The sequence below is a fragment of the Coloeus monedula genome (genome assembly GCF_965178545.1).
Source record: "Coloeus monedula genome assembly, chromosome: 1".
NCBI lineage: Eukaryota > Metazoa > Chordata > Aves > Passeriformes > Corvidae > Coloeus > Coloeus monedula.
In genome coordinates, this window is record NC_138781.1 from 86674613 (window position 1) to 86696668 (window position 22056).

Here is a 22056-nt window from a genome sequence, read left to right on the forward strand (position 1 = left end):
TCCAAGCTCTTCTGGCTAACATATTTCAGAAGATATTTCTAAATGTTACCTAGAAACTTGAGGAAAAAATATCCCAGGAGAGCTTATGAAAATTAGGCTCGTGCGGCATTGCTTTGAATGTCTTGGTCACTACATTGTTAAAACAAACAAACAAACAAACAAACAAACATCACCCCCTCCCCCCCTAAAAAAAAAAAGATAATATTTTAATCATATTTGAAAAAAAAAAAAATGCAATTATCATCACAAGCTTTGTTTCAAAGTTGAAAACAAAAATGGGAGTAAGTCTTTGGGTAAAATTTCCAGTTAAGCCCTAATCTTTAATAAGACAGGTTTCCAACAAACTTTAGGGATTTTTTACCTTTATGTATTTCAAAATATGCATCAAACTGCCAAAATTTTAAGGGACCAGTAACTCAACACTTATTTCCCTATGGAAACTGGGCTCCTCACGTTGAAGTAATACTTAACATCTGTTTTTCACACCATGCAATCATTTTTCAAATAAAACACATACAAAATACCTAGGGAACAAATACCATTTCAGCAGAATAAAACCTCACCAAAAAATGCTCTAGAAATGGAAACATTGCCATATGAGCAACACATGAGAAAATTCTCTGTCATAAACAGATAGTAGAGAAAGGCTACAGTAAACTTTGTCATTTACTCAATGTTCAGATCCTTGACCTCAACAATTTTTATAATGATGTGGCATTAAGCTACAACACTCCAATTACTTTCATTAGTCCACCCAAGTAGGTAAAACACCTGAGGACAATTAATTCGTCATTTCTTTTCAAATTTATATTTATTTTATGAAGATTATTGGGTTTTTTAGATTAAAATAATTTCTTGCAAGTGAAGGTGCTACTTGCATTGTCTCAAATGAGTAATTCAAGTTTCCTGTCTTATTCTCTTCTTTAACTGACCTTTGCCACACCTCTTTGTACATTTTACTTGATGTTTTTCTGCTAAGGAAAAGATTAATAATTTGAAGGAGGTTGCATTTGCCAGTTCAAGAAATCAAATTTTTCTGCTGAGTTAGTTTAATGTATGCTGAATTACGCCTTTCACATGCTCACTGGAATCAAGACAAATGAGCATAAACACATTCTGAACATTCATCATTTTTCTAGCAAGCTTCAGTCACTTGAGAAACTGTTTAGTATGCACAGAGTGGTAACAATTAATTTTTATATATTTGGTTAAGCTTAATAAGCCCTTTCTTCATAGCATATTGTGACTACTTCTTGAATTAACATTTAAACATACTTACAAGATGGATGTCAAATATTAAAAGACCAGACCTTTTATCTGTGCCTAGTAGTATCATCTGCAGCAAGTTACAGAAAGGGCTTGTTTGCCCTTGAAAGCCTTGGTGTCCTCTCCACTAGGGATGCTACATCATCATTCAGAACACCATTGGACAAGCCATAACCTATCAGGGGGAGCCCATTCAGTGCCTAACCACCCTCTGGGTGGAAAACTTCTAATATCCAACCTAAACATCCCCTGACACAGTTCTATGAGGTTCCACCAAGTCCTATCGCTGATGACCAGAGAGAAGAGATCAGTGCCTCACCATCAACTGGTCTAAAGTACGGAGGAAATATAGTGTATGTCCCAGATGATGCTGAACTGTAAATTGTACTTTCCTAGGGCAGTCACTTTTTTGTATCACACTGTGTCTTTAACCAATGAAACTAATATATTGTAAGGGAAAAAAGAGACAGAAATCTAAACGTGTGACTGCCGCATAGTGTCTACATTGCTATGGTTGTACAGCACCAAGATCAATTACCTTCCTTTCTTCCAGTGAGAACCCGCTTTGTGATTTATAAAGCAGCTTACTAACAGGCTGAAAAGAAAATGTTTACAAAATGTGAGACCACAAATGAAAAAATGCTGAGAATATTGGAATTCTGTTAAAGTATTATTATTATTATTATTATTATTATTATCTTGTTCTTAGCTACATTCGTATGGAACTACAATTTCAGGCTCTGCCCATTAACACCATGAACCACTTTAATATCCAGGTGTATATTTCAAAAATAAACATCTATGTATTATTATAAATTAGGTCATTATTACACTGATATAAGTGTCAAATATTTGAATGCCTTAAACAAATTACCATGTCAATGGCATTTTTTTTTCATAATTTCTTTTGTGACAGAAAATAAAAGGTCAGATGTTTTCTCCATTTACATTGGGCTTCCAATTTATTTGAACGCAAATGGGTCTCCAAACTTGCCATCTGGGCTTGGGAACTCCTTGCCTTCCTTCATTCACATTGTAGGTTTCCCACAGACACTGAAAGCAAGATCTGGATACTATTTAGATCTCATTTCCCTCTGCCCAGTCCTACCACTTGCTTCTCTAAACATCTCCCAGCATCCACAGGGGTGTCATACTGCAGTAATTCCATGTCAGTTTCCTAGCTCAGGGCATTGATCCACCACCAGATGAAGCTCTCCAAAGATAAGATCCCTGCTTCCAATGCTGCACAAAAGTGGGGTTCCCAGCATTTAGAGTGCTGTCAGATTTAGTTGTTATCTATATTCCTTTCTTTACCCTACCATTTTATTGTAATCTTACTAGAACATCTGTTTTATGGAGTTATTCGTTTCCAGGCCTGTATCATTAAGCTCAAGAAAGAACCTGCACTGTTTCCCTCTCTCTCACCCCCTGTACTGGTGCAGACCAGTTTCAATCCCTGAATAAGCATCTGTGAAAGTGGGTGCAGAAGGGGTTCTGCTTCAGAACATTGCTTTTTAGTGATTCTGTTTCCCTCTCTCTTCCATCCTAGTACGCAAATAGTGCACAGCAATACCACCCATGTTTGTAATTTAAAAAAAAATCCTGAAAAATGGGCAAATTACAGTCGTCATTTGGATTTTCTAGTGATACGAGTCCTCTTTCCAGCTCCATGCTGAAAATAAACATCATCCTTGTTCTTTAGGGCTGGCAGTTAAATTTAAAACAGAAATAATCTTCAGCTAGCTGTTGGAGGGTTCTCCTGTTTATGATGAATAAAAACATTTCAGTTCAGCTCTGTTTATGCCTGGCCATGTATCTAGCCATTGGTCCAGATCCTGATCCCTGGCACTGATTTCTCAGGCTCACCTCAGACCTCCCTCATCACTATGGGCATACATGATGATCATTGAGCCCTGGTTACCATCACTGGACCGGATCCTGACTTCAGTTCATAGCTCAACCTTGGACTTGCCTTTTCCCCATGGTCGTACCTAATGACCTGGACCCTCAGGTGGCCCTGATCGTCTTTCTCAGTCAGTCCTGCTTGTCTTGGGGTGGTGAGGCTGAGCCTCAGCTATCAAGGTCTCTGTCCTACCCTGACAACATGCTTCAGCTGGACCTGGGTCCTTCTGCTCCCCAGCATGACAGTGTGACAGTCTGTCATGCAGTTGTGCACTACTTTGTTTGATCATCATCTAAGTTATTTGTTATCGAGCACTTTAAAGGACAAAATTAAAACTGATATATTGGCTGCACAAACCTCCTGGACCAGAGGGAAAAAAAAAAAGGCAGATTGAAAGTAAAATGAAGGCTCAGTTGAGTGTTTCATCTAACATCATTAAAAAAGCAAGAAGATATAAAAGTGAAGGAGAAAATTAATAAATACCAGGAATAAAACTGACAGGTTTTGACTGCATCTCAAACTTTAAATAATTGCTAGAGGCTAGAGGGTCCTGAGATGATTTACAATGAATACTAACAAAAAAGCTTGTCGACCTTAAGTAAATAAATCCATGACTCTAAAGGCCTGTGCTGGTCTGACATAATTCAATATGCATAGTGTAAAAAAAATGTGGAAACTACTCAGCTCACACCTCACATAAAGTAATAGATGTTGTCAGATGAGCACTTAAGTCAGGACGTTATTGGTTTTTGAGAGAAAGTTACTTCCAGAACTCAACTCCTGCTCATTCTTCAAGCCCTCTGTAGGGCACTATTTTGTAACGATACGTACATGTCTATTTTGCCATTTCACGGTATTTGAGAAACATTATTCAGATCTTTACTGTTTAATGAAAATGCCCAAAAATATTCAATGTTACAGCAAGTGAATTTGAGTGTAAATGTCCTTTCCAGTGAAAAAGTGAGGGCAAGGATGGAAAAATCTGAGACATGTCTCAGAGACCTAGCTCTTCAAGGAAGCTGATCGTTGTGTGTTATCCCTGTGGGGACTCCTTTAGAAAGATTAACAGGAGAAGGCTGGAGTGGCTCTGTGAACAAATGGGGGTGCAAGGCCTTTATCTTCTAAAGATTACGTATCAGTGAGGAAAACAGACTTTATCATACTGTGAGTCTTGGATCATCTTACCTCTGACAGCAGGAGACTCCAGGAATCCTTCTGTTATTGTTTTCTCCGTGTTCTTCTCCTCAATCTTACACCAGATGATGAAGGGTGAAAGTTAATGGTGTTAAAAGTAGATTGATTTACATCAATTTTTCAAACTTTCATTTCATTAGTGTGTTAGAAGACAGAATCTAATGTCAGATTCTGCATATCTGGCCCTCACCACCTGAGGAAAAATGCACAGGGCTCTTAATTGCCCTTGGCTACTGATACTTTGCTACTGTTCATGTTGCCCTATGCAATAACAGGCTCAGTCAGGATCAGATCCTACTGTGTTGCATGCTGTAAAATCCAAAAGACAGAGTTTTTTCTCTAAAAGTAATATATTCAAAATGAAAACAAGGGCAAAATGCACCTATGCACAGTAAGACAAGTCAAAAGTATTAAAACTCCACTTACCTTTCATTGAAATAATGTTTAAGAAACAATCTCTTTGTTGGGAATCACCTTGAAATTAAGATACAGGATGTGAATTGCTAACAAAAATAGTAATTATATATACAATTCATACCACTTTTACAGACTACAAATCTTCATGGAGGTGTTTGCTCACAAATTCAACTCTAATAGCTCTGTTTTTAATGTCTCTATTAATTTTGTCTTCTGTATTGTTGTAAATGTATCACCATTCTCCTGCTCACTGAGACGAAACTCATCTTTTTTTCTTACTGCTGCTTCCCAGGAGTATGAAACACAAATGAGTTACACCTCATCAAACCTCACATTTTTCTTCTGTGATACAGCTAGTCATGTTTTCTTGCTGGTACATAATTCAACTTGCAGATGTCTCATCAGCCTCCCTCTCTCCTTGACACCTGTCAACTGTTTGTCCTCTTGGTGAAGGTGTTCAGCACATTATCATTCCAGTCTGAGGAAAGTCCTTGGAAAGTGTCTGTCAATAGGGTGTGTAAGACCACTGACATACAAACTCGTACTTTTCTCTAAGCCACTATTAAGGAATGGCATGAGTCAGAATGCTAAGGCGATAATGAGAAATACTCGTTACATCCCTTATGCGTTAGAGACAAATCAAATTGCCACATATTCTTTGGATCCTGATCCTGCAGCAAGCTCAGTGCATGTAACAGAGAACCTTGGATTATAAATTTGCACAGCTGCCTGTAAGATTAAATTTTTAATTACTTGAACTGTGTGAAGCTACTCAAAAAGTGGCCAAAGTGTTTTTTATTTCAGCGCTGAAATAGAGCATGAAAAAAAACCCCATGCTGCACCATATTTATTACCTGGCATGCTTTAAAGGACAGAAGTAGGCAGCATGAACAAACAGTAATGGTTGAAAAAAAACCCTAAAATTAAGGTATGTTACTGACAAGGATTGATGGCGTAAACAGAGATGTCAGTGACTCTCACAACTAAAGGAAAGGACAAGTGCTGGCAGGTGAGATTATCACAATTTTGTCAGAAAATTATGATCTTCAGGATTTGTGCAGTAACTTTTTCGAGGCATGTGGTCTCTTGTAAAGTCAGTGCAGCATCTCTGAACCATGCGAGAGTGAAACACACGAAGAAGTAAGTGATAGAATCACAGATTGTTTTGGATTGGAAGGGACATTAAAAACTCATCTAGTTCCAGTCCCCCTGCCATGGGCTGGGACACTTTCCACAAAACCAGATGTCTCAGAATCCCATCCAACTTTTACCTCAAGTCCCATCCCTTGAACACCTCCAGAGATGGGGCATCCCCAACTTATCTGGGCAACCTGTTCCAGTGCCTCACCACCCTCAAAGTGATTAATTTCTTCCTAATATACAATCTAAACTTACTCTTTTAGCTTAAAGTCGTTACTCCTTGTTCTAACACTACATTCCTTGAAAATAGTCCCTCACCTCTCTTTTTGATCCCCTCTAGGTACTTGAAGTCCTCAGCATGCACTCACATACAGAAAACAAAAGCAGCCTGGGATCAGCAACTTCAGGCCTGCTCTGAAATGACCAAGTCTTGGAGTGACAAAATCAAAGCCTCAAAACTATTTCAGTGCTTGACCTCTGAAGATACTGCCAAACAGACAACAGTGCCAGTTATAGTATCTACTTGTATAATGTAGACATCTGTCAGCTGAAAACCATCCTCCATCTACATGTCAGTGAAGCCACCAAAAAGTTGTCACTCAGAAGCATGCCTCAAAGGCAAGCCTGCCCAAGCCTAGAGTGAAATGTACCCTACACTTTCTTCAGTGAAGTTTTTACCTTTCCAAATAAAGGCAAAAAATACTGCATCAAGCATAAGCACACAGAAAAAAAATGCATCAAACACTGCAAAGAGTCACTCAGCTCTCTGAAACTGAGAAGATAAAGATATGACAGAACATTAGAAGATGAAAGAAGGAAATGAGAGAATCAGATCAACAGGGCCTCAGAGACCAATTTTATAAAGGTCTGGGTGATGGGTGCATTTGGAAAAGTGGGAGCAGAAAGGTGGTGATACTCATTGTACGATAATATGTGAGCTAAATGGGAAATTTGGAATAAGGCGATGAAAACGAGTTGAACTGGGGTAACGATGAAGATGAAAATGCAGCAGCACAGGGATATCTCATGGTTATCTGATGTAAAAGAGCAAAACATGACCCACAGATTTGGTTGTTAAAAGTTGTCAACTAGAACAGAGATGGAGAGGAAGAGAAGCTATGAAATAAACTTAAGGCGTTGATTTTTGGTCATACTGAGTTTAAAATGATGATGGCTCATCCTAGGTGAAGTACTGGGGGTGCCACCATCAGCATGTGATTAGAAAATACATAAATCAGCACAGAGCAGATGTGTATGGATGAACTGTCAGAAATAATGTACTTAGTGGGACAAACAGAGAGTGAAAGGATAGCGTTTTGGAGCACCTCAGGGACTAGAGGAGAAAAGAGATGCCATCAAAATAGCTGATAAAAAACCAGTTAAAGGAAAACAAAGTGAATGGACTATTATCCGTAAATCAAATGGCCCACAAGCACCAGCAGCATTGCTAACAACTTTCAAAGAGAAGAAATAAAGCCAATTCCCTAAGATGCAATAGCAACTAACACACTATGGGTTCTGCTTAGGGCAGTACTCAGAAACCCAGCAACAGGAAACCAGCAGAAAATCAGCAATATCCATCTCAGTTGAAATGAATAAAGATGATGGAGCTCTGATTTTTGGGCACAAACAGGCATTACCAGCAGTAGATGCATATAATATATATTTAGAGGGGAGAAGTCAACATGTAAACAGTGTTCCTGAGAAACAAAGGGAAAAATCAGACGAAAAGGCTGTACTTTGTCTAAAACACTTCTACTTGTTTTTAAAGAACAAAACCAAACTCATCCAAGTTTTTGGTGCCATAAATCAGTATTTCAGGAATTTCAGTTGATAAACACCTCAGAAGTATTCATACATCTATTCCCTAGAAATGAATGCAGCTTACAAGTAAATGCCTACGTTTACATAAAAATATGTCCAATTTTGTCCACAATAAACAATAAAAGAGAAATAGTTTATAGGCCATAGAAGAGATTATATAGAATTATAGAATCATAATATTATTAATTAATACAGAAGGACAACTGAAATCTAGTCTAAAGTTTCAAAGTCCACTTATTGAATGTCAAAGTTTTTGTTTAGGGGCTCTTAACTGCACTTGGCCACAGAGCTAAACACCTACAATTAGAATCATAGAATTGTTTTGGTTGGAAAGGACCTCTAAGATCATCAAGTCCACATAATTTCGCTGTGTTGGGTGCAGAATATTATTACCAGAAGCCCTATTTACTCCAGAAATGTTTGACAACCCCCATGCCTGAATTCTGCATTGCTCTAGGGCCTTCACAAAGAAGTAACAGTTTTGAAAAAAGAGCAATATTTTTAGAGGAAACTTCTGGTATTATAGGAAATAAAAGCTAAAGGCAATCTGTGACACAAACATAGCTTTCTGTAGTACTGTGATTATAGCTATTTTTGTGCTGGAAAAATCCAGAACAGCCAGAAACAGTTCCACCTGTCAGCTGCCATATTATTTGTAACTTCTTATGTGTTTATGCTCCAAGTGCCTCTCTCCATATAAATTAGTTCTATATGTGTTACATTAAAATCAACATTTTTTAGCTCAAAAGGTATTTCAAGATTACTGTATCTAAAAATAAATATTTAGTGTCTTAATCACGTTAATGGAGAAAATTTCAATAAAAAGATCTCATTCTTATCAAGTGAAAAATAAACAGATTGAGGAGCATCTTCACAGGACATTCAGTGCTGAACCCTTTTCATTTAAATGAGCTCTGCCACTAACTTCAGCTGGAGCAACAATAAGCCTGCAGTTATTTGTTCTCAGTTAAGTTTTCAATAAGCTTTGATTGATGTGTGTGTACTTTGCTGAATTCAGCAGTACAGCACAGTAATCAATGCATTGTAGAAGTAAGCTGTTATCTCAGAAGCACCTGCCTCTCATATCAGATTGGAAAAATTCTTAGAGAATAAATATTTGTTTCATATGGCTCTGGAAACAGATACTCAAGTTGTATCTATCTGTTCATGTGTATTTTATGTGACATCCTCAAAGAAAAGTCTTTCTTAAACTATGTAATCTCCTATATCTTATTTTTATTATATTTAAGTTAACCTTCACATTTCAAGATAAGTTAATTCTTTTATAATGCAAGCTGTTGTTATTTTATCAAAAGCACCAAGAAAAACTGAGTTCCAGCATTTGGTCTATAACAGAAAGCTGAGGGAAGATCAACATAAAGCTGTCCCACAGGGATTTTGTACAGAATGATGAGCTCAGACACATGCCATGGAAATTGCCATGCAGGAGACGTACTGTGAATTGTAAACACCACATCACAAAGCTGATAGCTTCAGGCTGTGGGCTTGTTTTCTTTCTTGATATCACTTTCATTGGTGGTTTCAGAAGACAACATGGGTATTATTCCCACATATCTACCTCAGTCAAAAAGTTAGCCAAGATACAGCATTCCTGCATTATTTCTTTTTGAGTAAATTCAATCAGAAAATTTTAAAAAGTCATTTAACAAGCAAATAAACCTCTGTAAGCATGTCATTGTCCTCGTACTCAAAAGGCTTGTGTGACTTGACCTCAAAGGAGAGGGTTAACCCTGAATGGAGAGAAGGGCAACACTCTTCTCAACTTGACTGATCTACTGCAAAGCATTTATAAGGAATAATTATCTTTTCCTGTAATAAGAAAGCGAGAACAAGTTGCTTCTGTGAAATGTGTTTGAATATCTGGGCAATAACAACAGCCTAAGGTCAACCCCTAAATAAACTAGAATCTGCTCCAAAAATCAATGTTTTGAGTCTAAAATTGAAATAAGCAGTGACAATTAAGATATGGATTGGGACTTTTTATTCTTCTAAATATACTTTTCCTGCTATACAATTCTATTATGTAGATAAATGATAGAAGGAGTGATAATGCTGAAAATATCACAAGAAATCTTTCCTAAATATTTTCAGTAAGGTCATAAACAATACTCACCTCTGATTGCTCATCAGGGGTAAAAAAAAAAAGAGAGAGAGATAACGTAGCCCAAGAAATTTAGAATCTCCTCCTTGAGCTTTTCATACAGGGCTGGACTGATGTCTTACTTTGCCAGGACTTGCTTGGATCTCAAAACCCCATCTGTCTATCAGTGCTTCACTCAGCTAGGTATCCAGAGACCCTCTGAAGACAAAAGAATCCAGGAAAAAGTTTTCTCGGGCACCAGACTGACTAACACAAACATATTTGCTTAGCATCAGTAAATGAGTATGTTTCTTTCAGCTATTATCATCTAATTAATTACAAGTTGGTGTGCTAACTAGCATCAATCCCCTCCAAACACCTTTTACTCTAGCATAACCAGACTGCTACAGGAGAACCATCAAAGAAAAATGCAGGATTGTAAAATCATTCTGGAAAAGAGGGAAGAGATCTTTAGAATTCTTTCTTTTTTACACAACATGGTCTTTAGGTAAACCAAAGTATTTTACTACAAAAAAATATTTAAATACAGTAAGTGGTTACCAGAATGTTCCATTTAACCAGCAATGCACTGGGTGAAGAGAATGCATAAGTATTAGTGGGCAATTTGAATCCACAAGTGTCTAACTTTGCCTATTCACTCCTGTGGTCAAAAGTGTTTCAGATGCACAGGAAAATCCTCGATTAGACTGAAGTTTTATGATGTAATTGTGACCCAGTGAATGTTTTCAAATCAGAGGCAAATGTGGAGCAAACAGATGGAGAATCAGGGATACTAATTATGCTTAAGGAGTGCCTAACACTGGTCTCATACATTTATACATAATAAGGTCATAATCCTGAGGCAACTGATGCACTCTTATAAATTTGAGATTGAACATTCTCTGACACACAATATTTTAATGTATTATTTTAAATAAAATATCCCAATTATTTTTGACCATCTCTTCTTCTTATATTTAATGAGGCAGGGGAAATGAGCACAGACTAAAAGACAATATTGAAATATATGGCCATTTATATGGTATGTGTTACATTGATTTTTAAACTTCAATATACATAAGTTCAACCTAAAGCAGAATATTTTTGGATACATGATCTTTTCCAGAACAAGTATTCATAAAAAATTGAAAGTAATTGTCCTATCAAAGATTATTTTTAGTATTGGTGTTCTGAATTACCATGATTCCCAGTCATCAAGTTTTTTACCCTCCTTTTTTTTTTTCCTAGTTAATTGTTTGTAAATTAATTTGGTATGTGAGTAAATGTTATTCTAGGTATTCAACAACCATATTTTCCAGGATGCAGATTTTTATCATTCATCTCTAAAAAATTAACATTAATAAAATCAGTTTCATGCTGCCTTCCAAAAGAAACCACAATTTTATTTTAGAAGCAGTTCTCCTTAAGTTCCCAAATTAGAGGGAATTTTAGTGAACATAGTGAATATTTTTTCCCTTAAGAAATATTTTTGGCCATTCTAGAAAAAATATTTAATCCATTTCTCACTCTCTCTGATTCTCTCTTTCTTTTTTCTTTTCTTTCTTTTTAATCTATGTACTGGTTATAGGTGGATACATGATGTAACAATTAGACAGTTATTAGCAATGTGAGCTTTGCCTTTAATTTCTAATGGGCAATTTTCATCAGCTCTGGTGGGAAGTAGCTCAGACAAAGTGAATATATATATTTATATATCTGAATGATTTTGTTGACTGTTTGCAGCTTGGAATGGCCACATGCACCCAAACTGCTGAGTCTTTATGGACCATCCTGTAGGTAAGGAAGAAGGAACTTGAGGTATGACCAGAAACTGGTTTACAGCAGTTTTTAAACTTCTCCCTTCTGCAAAATACAATACAGAAGAGCAGCCTTTGGGTCTTTATCACAATCCTTCACTAGGAAATGCTATACCCTGACAAATGTTACAGATATTTAGAAAAATCTACATTAAATTTACATATCAAAATCTCCCTTCCTATCCCATCTACCCAAGAATATACGAAACTTGGTTCCCTGGGTATACTCCTCAAACACATTTCAACAGAGTTTCTGGCAGATTTCACATTTCACCTGATGGTTTCTCTGGGGACATTGAAAAATGGGACAGCCTGAGTTACTTCAATTTTTCAAATGCAGTCTTAATAAAATTGACTACTACCATCGCTATAAAATGTCTGTGGATTTTTCCTTTTTAATTTGCTTGGCTAAATTAACAGCAGCTAAGTTCATGCCCTGATTCATTTTTTCTGTGCTCATAATATAATGCATTTGCATATAGCAAAGAGGAAAACATTGACTAAACTTTTAGCAATTTTAAAACCCCCTAAGGACACATTAGGATTATGCCAAGTGATCCAGGGGCAGGTGCTAATATTAAAATGTCACATTCACACTATATAGGCAATGGATTCATGTTTAGGTTTACCTGTCACAAGAAACCCAAGGAACAGACTTGTGGGATTTTTTTCCCCTTTTATAATACAGATGCAGTTCTTAAGGCATTCCCAGCTACCAGTGAAAGAACCCTTGTTTCCTTTTGCATCTTTAAAAGCTTTAAAATATTCAGTTCTCAACCACAAGTAATTTGATGATGATAAAAAAAATATTATCTGCCTTTAGGATTCTCTATTCTGGAAGATTCATTTCTCATCAATCAGACAGCTCAACTAAGAGGACACTGGCAGAAATATTGAGTTGTTTTCTTCGTTTTCCAGTTTGGGTCTCTTCTGTACTCACAGTTGCTTCTCATATCTGCCTAAATTCTTTTCCAGCCTCTTTCCAACATACCAATTCTCTATTTCAGTCTCTTGTTCTGGCTAGTTCCAGTCTTGCCTGTAAACTATTTCCCACTGACATGGGAAATCCTTCCTCTTTTTATGTCTTTGCACCAATCTCTCTTTCATGAGATCAGTAGTCTTGCTGAATCTGTCACTTCAGCAATGGGCCTGAACTAAAGCACCTGGTTAAAGGGTTTCAAACATTCCTGTAGGTGATCATACATAAAGTTAATAAATTAATGCAATTTTTCTAAGTTTATTAGAGCAACCTAATTTCTTGAAACAAATGTGACTTTATTGGTGCTAAATGAAAGAGTAAACCATCTTGAAAGTCGGCAGCGAAGAGTGCACTCTGCATGACAGTCATTGTCTTATTTGAAAGGCATTGAGCGTTTTTACATTTTAGGATTAGGATATGCAGTAGAAAAAAGCAAATCTAGTTCTATTCAGATTGAAGCAAATGATTGATACTTCCACAGTGATCACAAATAATCACTGTTATGATTTTTCCTTTAAGGGAAGTATGCTTCTGTCATGTTGTCCCAATAGATGAGTGCTGCAAGAATCTAGAGGAAGAAGAATAAGAAAACTGACCTTGTGTCTTAACTTCCTGTTGATTTCTGACATATCCTCATGCTATGTAAGTAATTAATTTCCCATTTCCCATCACATGATCTTCTCACTAGTTCAGAGACATGCTTACAGTCACTGAAGTATCATGTCATCTTGTCAGTGTTGTCCTGCTTTCTCCTACTCACTCTTCCTACAGTTTTATTATTTATTCACAGTCTTTCTTTTCAAGAAGGATCTGTCTGGCTGAACCTACTGTATAAGGCCACCATATATATTCACCAATCACATGCTTAAAGCATTATTTCACTATGTCTCACCAAACTGAGAACATCTGTGCTGTCAGGCAAGCTGACACAGGAATCTGTAAAGTAAAAACACTGTGCTGTAAGTACCATTTATTTCTTTCTAGATTCTGTCTTACAAATTTTTCTTTGTCCTTTTGTTTAGGATTTAGAACAGTCTGTCCATGAAATGACAGTTTATATGAACCTTCTGGCTTTCATTGGAGACACTTAAGTGCAAATTAGCCTGTTCTTTCAGAATTGCATTGCTTTATTTTGCTTTAAAAGGATGCATGAATATTACTGATTTTAAAGGTGTTAGGTTTGTTATCTCACCTCTCTCAGGATTCAATAATTGTTCTTTACCCAATTTTAACTAGCTTTACAGGCAGGCATCCTAATGTAGATTTCAGCCTGTAAGTACCACTTCCTTTCAGCTTAGTCTGGGTGCCATGGCTACACTGTTATATCACAGATTCCCGAGAAATTTTCTTAGGTGTTAAAATAAAATTTCAATAGAGTTACCTTGCTTGAAAGGTCCTTGGCATAGTTTTGGTCAGGGCCAAGTTGAACACCAGAACAATTTCCACTTATGGTTCAGGAATTAAAATGGACAAGTGTCTGTTTCTAGCAGTGATTGAAATAGTGATCGCCTAGTTTTAGGGTTTGGGGAACTAGATTTTGTAAGCACTCTCATGGGTCAGAACAGAAAGTGTCCAGATTTTATTCACTACCATAGACATTGCAGATGTACAGAAAAATTCAGATCAAACATCAGTGGCAGTTAATGAGATGTTTTTAGTGGAAGAGTGGAAATGATGAGTAGTAGGAATAGACTAGACCACAGCTATGCATGAAGCAAGAGCCTTGTCCTCTCCATCTGGCAATTGCATACTTGAATAATATATAGAAACCATCAGTGATTTGTATAACATAGCAACCAGCTTCCCCTTCATTAAAGGCTTGTTCTGCAGTGTGTCATGATTCCTCATGATTGCATTGGTAAGGAACGTTTTCAGTTTTGTATTTTCTCATCATTGGTTTCCAGACTTAAGGACTACACTCTAGCTGACAACAGAGATTTCCACTGTCTTGCCTTCTCACTCAGGTCGCAGAGATGATGATTGTTCCTTCTCTTGAGAGCTCATGGGCTTATTCATGTTACCCTGGCTACTCATTTCTTTATTTTGTTTTGTTGGTAGGGTTTGGGGTTGTTTTTTTTTCTGGGGGAGGAGGGGTAGTATGGGGAGGAGCAGGCTATCCACACAGTCTTATTTTTCAAGTTTTCTTTCTCAGACTTTCTGAACGTTTCATCTTATTACTTTTCCTAGTTTTGACTATTTCAGGTATTCATCTGAATGTCCTCCATCATTTGATTTACAACAGTCCTTCAAAACATGAGAGAAATTTTCATACTCTGCCTGAATACCACAATTATTTTAATCCATCACATGCATTTTAAAACTATTTTTCAGCTCATGTTCACATTCTTTACCTTACTTGTTGGACAATCCCGAACTTGTCTTAGTGCCAGGATATGCTATTAGTTTAAATTAGAGCTGCTGTAAGAAATTCATCAACAGACTGATGTCTGATGAAAAAAGCTTCCTCACATTCTTGTATGAAATGATTATAGCTGTTCTCCTCTTGTCTGAGCTAGAGAAAAAATGCAGACGAATGGAGGGAAGAAGGAGTGGGAAGTGGGGAGAAAAGAAGTTAGGAATAAATTAGAATCATACTAAACAAGCTTGGAAGGACAATCTGCACCAGTATGAAATTTGGTGAATAAAAACAGCTGCCTGTATTTGCAATTACAGACTTATGATGCAATTGCCTGTTAATGGCCCAGTTAAATTGTGAAGTAGATACAACTATATTTGTTACACAGATAATAACAGATTAAACAGGCTATAAATTTGATTTATATAAGGACTTTTTCCATTACTTCATCAATGCATTAGCACAAAACATCTTCATGGAGAACAGTTGCTGATCTGGTAACTCAGTCATCCACTGTCTATCATTCCATTTGGGCAAGAGTAGGACTCACTTCTTCTGGGTCACTACTGTTGCTTTTATAAGTGTAGCGGTACTTGACAATAAATCTACGGATATCTGTGGTTTTCTCATTTTTTTCTCTAAAGCTACCATACTACCAGTTTGGCCAGTGCTGGACTGTTCCTTAAGGGTTAGTACACGATACATAAACTCAGATTTCTTACAGATACCTTATTCCATTGTAAGCATGTTTCTAGCTGCATCCCTCATTCTGGGTTGAAAACAAATCCCATAATTGGACACATCTCCCAGGAGGGCTCTAGAATATACACCTTTCAAAAGACTGTCTCTACAACACCAATGATTATATGCTGATTGCCACATAGTTCTGGGAAACAATGGCTTCTGAAGATCCCAACACATTTGTTTGGGCAAGCTATAAATAAAATCAGGATGGAAAGTTGATGCAAAAGTAAAGCAGCATAGAAACCTTTTCATGCAGTACCACAAGACTTCTCTGCAGATCATTTAGCAGCAGCCACAGGGCGAATTTGAAGCTAAATGTCTCTGCAGTCAGAGGGCCTGAGACTTGGAGCCATGGGCCGGAGCTCACCTTTACCCTTGCTCATATTTCAGACATTCCCACATTCTCCCACTGTGTTTCACAAGCAGGAGACACTGCAGCAGAAGAAAAAGAGAACTCTGTACACATTTGCTGAGACAGTGCTCCTGGAGGTGAAGACCAAACAGCCTGGGGTCAGCCAGTTCCACAGTGCTGAAGTAGGACCAGTAATCCCCTCTTTCTAGGTCAGCTTATCATAGCATAGTCTGTTTCCCATTACATGCTTGTTGGAACCTCCCTGAAAAAACTAAAAAGGGACTATGCTGCAGCCATCTTGACAAGACTTCTCTTCCCTTTAATCCAGAACACAGTACTCTAAAAATGTATAAGGCTAGTTAGCTCCATTTTACAGACTGGTTAAATACCAGAGCTTGAAGCAGCAACCTGAAATCTATGCTTAGCCTAAAACTCCATGACTGTGAGAATGAAAGGCTGTGATATTAAGATGAAAGAGCTGACACAGGGAAACTGATATTGATGGTAGATTTCAATAAGTAAATGCAGAATCATATTCAGATAAGTATTCTTACAGTCACTGTAAAGAATTTGCCTTCCAACAGCTATTCTTCTGAATAAAAGAGAACAGCATCTATTACAATACAGGTGTTGACAGTCAGCTACCCAAAGCCTCAACAAAAGCATTAGAAATTTTGATAAATTATAAAATTTTATTTTCCTCTGCCTTCCATCTGTGCATAATTTGGATGTGTTAGACAATACTCATTGTTTCTTGATTACTTACTCTAGCATGTGTTTAAATACAGTCAATTTTCATTAAATTCCTTGCTTGTGGTTTCTGAGCAGAAGTTCTTTTTATTGTTTTTCTTTTTATTTTATTTTCCACCTTATTTGTTTGTTGTAAAAATTGGAAATGACTAGTTGATGAGAAAAAAGAATGTGTAGGATGTATCTCAGGGGACCATATTTATTTCTATGTTTAATTAGTTTGATGGTCTTACTGTTACTGTCCCTACACAAAACTTCTACATCTATAGGTAGGAGCTTCATGCCTGTAGCAGAAGATGAAAAAATTCCTCACTTCATTTCTATTTTTGGAACTTGTAGAGGAATTTATTTGGCCAACTTCCTCTCTGTTCAAATGGCCAATTTATTGGCAGAGCCACAGGTAATAGGATCTGTCTGCCTCATCTATTTTAAAACATCTTCAATGTAGACATCTACATATGATCTAATTTCCTAGAACTCTTCCACAACAGGTGGAAGAAAAGCTACTGCTGTATCTCATCTCAAGGTAAGCATATCAGAAGTATATCAGATGCACCATGCACCTCACATCTTACTCTCTTTACAAAAGTAATATAGGCAACTGTCTCAGGCATAGATATTCAAAATTACATAAGTGAAATTCTTCCTTCAGATTGTTCTGTTGCAAGACCAAAATGGAGACTAACAATAATTCTTCCATCTGTGGATCATTAGATACATTTTAGCATGCAGATTCTAACTAACAGGTCTTTCACAGATAAAATGCTTGGAGCAAGTAAGCCCCTGAAATTACCTGAGCAAAAAGAGGACTTATCTTCCTTCAGCTCTTAGCTGTTGAAGGAAGGAGATCAGCAGGGTGTCCACCTCTGAAGGCAAGTCATAAAGAGGCCAGGAGTTACCTGGGCACAGAAGAAAACAATGAACCACCTAAAAAACTAGACTCCTTCTGGTAAATGAACTGCATGAGGAAGTACAGGAAGTTCTTATTTTTCTGCAAGTGGTTGTCTTTCCGATGGGCAGGTGATACATGTGTGCACATTTCTCAAGGGAAAGGATTTTTCCTGAACTACAGGATGAGAGGAGCTCTGTGGGGAAAGGGAAGTTCAGTAGCACCTATGTAGAGTCCAACCTCCAACTTAGCAGTTCCAGTTTTGCTGCAAAAGTTGAAACTGGAGAAGTTTATCACTACAGCTTCCAGGAAAATCAATGTCCAGTGTCACTGTCAGGCAGTCATTTGTGGACAAGCACTAGAATAGGCCCACAGTCTGTGAGCCTAGGACATATGTCCAGGGAGCATTTTACAACAGCATTACCAAAAAGTCTGAGATACATAAGTGTCTTTATCACTTGGCTCAGAAATTACTGTTTTCCCCACAAGTTCAGTTAATTGCACTCTTCTGTCAAATTACTTCTGAAATACTGTTGTGCAAATCTCTCTCTTCTAAACAGCATGGTCAGCATAAACAATGTGAACTTACAAACTATGATACATGGAAGACTGCATGCCAGAATCCCTATCTACATAGACCACCTACCACCTGAAAAACAAACAAAAGCTAAAAGGTGAAGGTGAAGTCTCTTCTGCCATTGCATTTGGTTTGCAATAGCCACTTAGGAAATAAAAGAGGACTTTTATCCAACAAAGGTACTTAGAGAAATAAATCATTTTTCTAAGAGTTCCCTGAACACTACATGAAGAATTTTCTAGCTGTAAGGAAAAAAGTAAATCCCACTTAGCACATACTGTTCTATCCTGGAACTTGAATACAAAGTCATTAAACAAAGTTGGAAGAAAATACTGCAAATAAATCTTTCCAAAACCACATTCCTGAGACTTTAAGCAGCTTCTCAGTCTCATGAAATCAACCAACAGAAGCAAATTCTCCATAATCCTAGCAGCACTGAACACAGACTGCATGTATAACTTCTCTGCGCTAATTGCCATGAACACTCCCTGCAACAGACCCCTGAGCAGCTCTGGCTGCTACACTTGCACAAACATAGAAGGTTTCACCCTGTGCACCAGAGGTTATCAAGGCATATAGGTAATTGATAATAGGCAACTATTAGACACCAGCATGAAGTCATATATCCAGGCTGTGCATAACAGAAATATCCAGCTGTCAGTAAAAGGCATTTCCCAGAAAACAATCATTCCATCTTCATCTTTGTGGAGATATTTTCATCTCCACAAAGGAAATATAACAAGAAAAACCTCAGAACTCTCTTTATAACATATTATGTTGTCTCCCCTCAGCACTGACCTCTCCATATTCCACAGACTGTACATCACATGTCTCATTCCCTTAAGTGATCAGTATCTATTCACCTCTGTCTGCTTCTCTTTTTCTTGCTTTCCATCTCTGTTTTTCTCTCCATTCAGTTCTTTTCACCCTCCCAAAGTTCCTTCTGCTCCCTATTTAACAATACCTATTTCTTACAGAGATGGTTTAGGTGATGCATAGTTGAGGGAATTCTGACTAATTGTTCTTAACCTGTATTTTGTTTTGAAAACTGTTACCTCTATTTTGAGACCTGAAAGACACTTCAGGCACATGTGCAAGCTAATTTTTCTTCCTAAAGAATATTAGCATGTGCTATTAAAGGACACCGACTGTGCCTACAAAAGCCTGTCCTGCCTATGGATCCTTAGAAAATCCTGTCAAAGGGTAAAATATTCTCATGATTAGTTTTCCTAAATAGTTAAATTTCCTATTTAAATTTCCCAAATGCTTTTCATAATATACATTTTATGAAGTTATCATTTGTTCTTGCTTGTGTTGTGTAGCACATTCTTGATGAAGTAAGAAAGAGATGAATAGTCCACTTTAAAATTTTTTCTGATGATATTAAGTTATTCAATATAATAAAGATGGGAAATGATTATGAAGAAGAACTTGATACCGAAAAACTGAGCAGTAAAACAGTATATGAAATTCAATGTACATAAACAAAAATTTACACACATTTTTAAATACAACACAGACTTTCTTCATGCTCTGATCTCATGCAATTGTGGGACTGGAATATATATTTGGATTGAGAAATATTATGTTTTGTTGTCAAGACGGGAAATTAAATATTAGGAACACATAAGAAAGTAACAAAATAGAAAGTATCATTAAGCTGTGGTGTAAATCCATGGTGCACCACTTTCTGAGTTACTGTGTGGGACTCATATCTCTCCATTAAAAAGTGTACATAGAATCTGCAAGGAAAAAGAAAGTGGTATGAACACTTAAGGATTTGGAAGAGATTCCGTGCAAGGAATGAGTAATGAGATTAACTTCTGTCTAAATGGATCACAGAGACAATAATGGTGTGGCTGTAAAGTCATGTGTGACATGGAGAAGGTGAGCAGTCAAAACTCACTTGATCTTCCTATTTAAGAACCAGGGACAACAAATATGCCTTTACGATACAAGCCAAAAGGAAGAGCTTTTCTTTGCAAGCAATGCACAGCTGAGCTGTGAAACTCCTTCCCTGAAGAAACTGAAGGTGAAAAATATTGACATTTTCTCTGTAAAGGATGGTAGAAAAATCCATTGAGGTATATGGAAAACAAAAATTACCGCCATTCCAGTAACCTCAGTGTGACTGCAGGCTGTGTCAGAAGAAGAATTTGGGGAAGCCTGCTGACAAAAACAGGATATGGACCTAAATGAACCTTCTACATGAATCCATGCAGACACTCAATAGCTTCTCCTGGGCCTGAATCATTAAAAAGTTCTTAAGGAGTGTCGCTGCTCTCCCACAATTGATAGGAGTTGGCTGACTTCTTTGTCGGAACTAACTCAGAACAACTATCCTCTGGGCAAGTTGCTTGTCAAGGTGACCTTTTTTAAAGATTCTGTCCCCTTTGATGTAAAATGTTCCAGATTAGCCAGAATGATCATATTTCTTCATTGGGGAAGCCCTTAGACTCACAGCCTTTGAGCTGGGACTTTCATACTGCCTGACTCTAAAGCTCCAGCAGTCTAAATCTCTGAGGAATTTTAGCCCAAAAAGTCTTTCTCAAAAAGAGATAGCACAGTAGTGCTGCCTTCTAGCAAAATACATACACAAACCAGATAAAGCATGTTTAAAGAGTTTCCACAAACTAACACTAACCTAGGCATGCCAAACACCTTTAAAAATTATGCATGAGCTACAGGGAGGCTATGTCATCTTGCTGTTCAGAATGTTTGCCATGTCTTAAAAAGACAAAGTATCCCATGTGCATTTTAATTGATTAAACAGTCCATAATAGCTTCAAATTAAAATTCTCAACTTTCATTAATTCTTGGAATTATTAATGCTATTCATGGGCTCAAAAAATATTATTCTACAAAAAATCCCCAGACTTATGAGATCTTCTAAATTAAAACACACTGCTTGCATTATTCATGTTGAGAACTTCATTTTATTTCAGCGGGATTATTCATTACAGGAAAGATTGTGAGTACAATCACTGGGCTCCAGCTGCAGCTACTGTTCCCCAGCCTGAGATGATTCTTGTCCATCTGCTTACTCACTCATGGCTCTTTACTGTGATATCTGAAAACCTCCTTCTTTGTTACTTGCTGATATTGTTGGATATATGGTGAAGGATATAATACTAAAAAAAAAATAAATAAAAATGTAAGATTACAGACACAATCAATTTTCGGTGGTTTTTGTCTTCTTAAAATGTTAAGCATCCCGGTAGCACACATACAGAGTATCAAAGCTGGGTCTATTTGCTTTAGGAGTGCACTCAACAAGTCTCTAACTAATTTATGTCACCTAAATCTCTGTAACCCTGTGACCTTGATTTAAGCAACCTTCCTTTCTTGAGGTGTCCTACAAAATCCCGTGTGTCCACCTCTTTTCTCCTCAAATAATGTTTCACTTTCTCCAGAGATAATCCTTATCAAATTTCTTTTAAATCCTTTTGAGGGTTGCATGTTGTTATTTTTTTTTTATTATTTATTATATGTTCAAGGTGGCTTTGCACCATCTGTGGCACAGAAAGGAAGATGTCAGTGACAAGGTAGCAGGGGCAGAAAAACATTGTCAAGTTAGAGAGCAAAGATATGAATTCTGCAAAGTCACATACAGTTAGATTTTTCAGAGACTATCTCAATGATGGCCTGTAGTACTCCTTAGCCCAGGGAAAAATACAGCTCCTATGTACTTCCATGAATCCTAGCTGTCCTACATTAGGACCACATTAGGTTCTTGGTCAGTATGCT